Source organism: Urocitellus parryii (assembly GCF_045843805.1).
Source record: "Urocitellus parryii isolate mUroPar1 chromosome 13 unlocalized genomic scaffold, mUroPar1.hap1 SUPER_13_unloc_6, whole genome shotgun sequence".
Taxonomy (NCBI): Eukaryota; Metazoa; Chordata; class Mammalia; order Rodentia; family Sciuridae; genus Urocitellus; species Urocitellus parryii.
Window position 1 is genome coordinate 631,389 of NW_027551774.1, and position 4,070 is coordinate 635,458.

At 46.2% G+C, this 4,070-nt stretch overlaps 1 pseudogene; it reads left to right on the forward strand.

The window, feature by feature from the left end:
* The first annotated feature begins 1,090 nt into the window (after nt 1-1,090).
* Nucleotides 1,091-2,927, forward strand: LOC144251445 (C2 domain-containing protein 2 pseudogene; annotated as a pseudogene).
* Nucleotides 2,928-4,070: the final 1,143 nt, after the last annotated feature.

The window sequence follows — 4,070 nt, forward strand, 5'->3', positions numbered from 1 at the left end:
AGTGTGTGTTTCATTTCCCCCACATCCTCACCAGCACTCATTTCTTTTTTTTTTCTTTTTTGTATTCTTGATGATCGCCATCTGAATGGGCAAGATCAATGCCTTTCAAAGTTTCAGGTATTTTGTTAAGGTTTTTGATCCATTCTGAGTTGACATAGGTGAGAAATAGGGATCTAGTTTCAATCTTCTACATAGGGATATTTAGTTTTCCAAGAATTGTTTGTTAAGGGCCTGTCTTTTCTCCAGCACATGGTTTTGCTACCTTTGTCAAGAATCAGATGGCTGTAGTTGTGTGAGTTCATTTCTATGCTGTCTATTTCAATTCATTAGTCTACATGTCTGCTTTTATGCTCTGACCATGCTATTTTTGTTACTATCACTCTATAGTATATTTTGAAACAGTATTTTGAAGTCTCCAGCATTTCTCTTTTTTCTCAGGATTGTTTTTGCGATTCGGGGGTCTTGTGTTCTTTGAGGCTATTTTTGTAGTTCTGTAAAGAATTATGTTGTTAGTTTGATCGTGCTTTTCTTTGAATCTCAGTAATGATAATAACAATAATATTTCAGAAATTCAATTTATAAAAGAATGAAGAGATATACGCCAGTTAGGTGTTTCTTCTGTCAGGTCTGCTTTTGTGTACCCTTTTCTCAGGTGGTGCTGGGCTTGGGGTGCAATCCCTGGCCACAGCTACCTGGCTGCAACCAGGTATTCTCTCTCTGCTTGCCTCATGTGGCCTCAGGCCTCATGGCTCTGCACCTAGCCAGGCTTGGCCCAGCCAGACATGGGCCTGTGGTCCTCCCTCCAGCCCCTGGATGGCCTCAAGTGGATGTCCTGAGCTCACTGCCCATAGGCTCCCTGTCCTGGCAAGGGGGCTGCTCTGGGAAAGCAGTGCAAGGCAGGTAAGATATGCACCAACATCATGGCCCTCCTGGGTTGCTGGCTCAGTGATGATCAGTAGTGCATGCTGATGTTGTTCTTTGTTGTGGCCTTGGTCACCTGATGTAGTGTGTGCTAGCCAGGTTGTGACCCCCATCCTGGCAGTTGGCAGAGCCCAAAGAGGATCAGTTCTGGGAGTCCTATACACTGCTTTCTTAGATCCTGATGCCGAACAGCTATAAGAAACAGTGGCAGGTAGCCTAAGTGATTGCCCTGAACCATGAGGCCAAAAGGAAAGGGAGGCCCCCTACAGGTCTCCTTTTAGCATAACCAGTGGTTGAAGCTCCAGGAGCTGGCAGTTGAAGAAGTCTCCAGCATGGTCCAGTCAGCCCAGGAGAAGGTGGTGGCCTGTCACATGGTGGGCAAGACCCTTCAGTTCAGGGTGTAGGGTCCTGGGTTGTGGGCTCAGGATACCAGCTGTATGACATGCAGTTCTCCCTGGTTTATCTACATCTGGAGCTACACTTGAAATGAGAGAAGAAATCCAGATTAGGTGGTCCTGCATCCATGTGCCAAAAGTGACAATTAAGATCCAGCCCAGAGCATCAGAGAAGGGCCAGGTGGGTGAGACAAATGAAGTATCTGAAACACTTAAGAACATTTCAAACCACGTTGTGGGTTCCACCTTTCTGTCGTGGTTCTGAGCACCAAGCCCACAGACATAAAGTAAGCTCAGAATCTACAGTGCACTTCATCTACTGCTCGGGAATCCTGTCCTCCTAAATCTCCAAGAGCTCATGAACTAAAGCCACTGGTGAAGAACTTCTGCACCTTACTGCTAAATGATCCTGGGACTCTGGGCAGCATTAACCCTTTGTGCATTGCCCAGCTGAATGATCCTGTCCAAAGGTTCATCAGCACCCTAGCCAAGAACACTACTCACCTTGCTTTGGGAGGAAGAGTTCACCTTTGAGTGGAACACCAGGTCCAAGGATTTACACCTGCAGATTACAGAGGACTGGCAATCCTCAGAAGGTCTGCTGGCCCTAACCACTGTCCTCTGAATTTGTTCAAGAAACAGCCTTCCAGGATGTAGAGCTTCTTTCTGATCACTGGGCCCACCCTCAGTAGCTCAGCACTGGGCTCTGTCACTGCAGAGCTTTCTTACATAGAACCCAGTGAATTGAAATCCTGACAAATCCCTTACCCTGTTGCTTCTGCCAAGATAGAAAAGGATCACACAGTGATGCCATGGGGTACCATGGTCACTACTTTTACTACTGTGAAGACCAAGCCTTACTATGATGTGGGGAGGGTGTCCTGGCTGAGTTCTGAGCCCCCCCTGAAGACATCAATCAAGGTGAAGGTCATTAAGAAGGACATCTTCATCCAGGTCATCTAGTGCCATGAGGCAACTGTCAGGAAGATATTCTTTTCTTCAGATATGGAACTACTGGTGTTGAATGGTTTCAGTCAGGTCATTGAAGTTGCCATTCAGCAGCTCACTGAATCTTCAAAGCTGAAACTCAAGTCATCACAGAAGAATAACACTATCATCATTTCAGGGATTTCCAATACCTTGCTCTCTCAGGACCACAATACTGCCCTCATGCAGGATTAGACAGAGCCCACAGGATGTCTTATCTGGCTTCCCAGAGGCAGCTGTGGCCTCTGCCCCACTGGTGGAAGATGATCCAGCCCAATTCTGAGCTTCCCTGAAGCCCCAGGAGAAGGTAGTAGACACCCTAAACATGGATAAGGATCCCCTGGCAGCAGCAGACCCACTTGAGCTTGATGGGGATGAACTTTCTGAGAGCTCCCTGGGCATCTCAGAGCTAGACACTGCTAAGAAGGAGGAACTATAAGGAGGGGTTTTTTTCCCCACCAGTGGCACCAGCAGAAATATTCTGGCATGAGCCAGTCACACAATGACCTCATGTTCTTGTAGCAACATGAGGGCACCCAGAAGAAGTGAGTGACTCTCACTTAGCTGCTGAACAAGAAGCTACTGTCCAGGCACTGGGGCAAGAGCACCATGAATGCCATGTAGGCAGCCTACCTGTAGGACAGGCACCTGAGATAGCACCCTCACCAAGACAGAGCAGGAGTTCTGGCCACTGCCACATGCCCATTCCTGCAGCATGATTTTTCCCCAACAATCTAGTCTTTGAAAGAGAAAGAACAATCTGAGTCTCCAGCTTGAGGCTTCCCCCAAAGAGAACTGACAAAGCCCAATTTGCCACCAGAATCCCAGTGGGACCTTCAGCCCCCACCTAAAAATTGAGGTAACAGGAGAATTCCTTGCAAGAGAAATACCATGCTCAGCAGGGACTAGGAGGAACAACTGGGGATTTGATTTTATCTACACCGCTCTCTAGCAGGACATGTTTGGAGCCCATGTCTGGACCATGTCATGGGGAAGTGTGCCCTTCTGGGCTGTCACTAAGAACAGAATGGATGCTCACCTCTCCTAGTTTTCTTCTTAGAATTAAAAAGTTAACCTGGCCCTGAGGACATGGAGATGGAACACAGACAGGGTTTTGGGGGGAGGGTTTATTTTTTTGTGGGGAGGGGAATTTACCGTTTATTTCACTTATTTGTTGGAATGGTGGTGAGGATCAAACCCAGGACCTCACCTGTCCTAGGCAAGTGCTCTACCACTGAGCCATTACCCCAGACCCAACAGGCAGAATTATTGATAAAGAAATTATGATAGTAGTTGAAATGCTTTGGTAAATATAGGAAGGCATTTGCCTTTGCTCATAGCCATAGAACTTGAAAACTTGTGCAAGCACTAAGTATGTCCTGTGCATATTATACTGAACATTTTCCCATGGTTAGTGTGAGCCTACTTTCCAGTGGAGATAACATAAATACTGACATGTTTCTTATGCCAGTGGAACAGTTGATGTGCAGATTTCCTTTCCATCTGGTGCACTTACTATACTAGAGTGAGAACCTGACCCAGGAAATTGTGAGCAATAAGTGGCAGTGCATAGAACATGGTAACCCCCCCCCACACACACACACATTGTTTTGCTAAATATTGCTAATAGCCAAAACAAAGTACTTGTAGAGCACTAGAAGAAATTGTTTTGCATCTCAGGTGTCAATTGTAAGAATGGAAATTTAATAACAAATAGTTCAAACATGGAAAATTCTTATTATAGATGCTTCAGATTGCTGCTGTGAA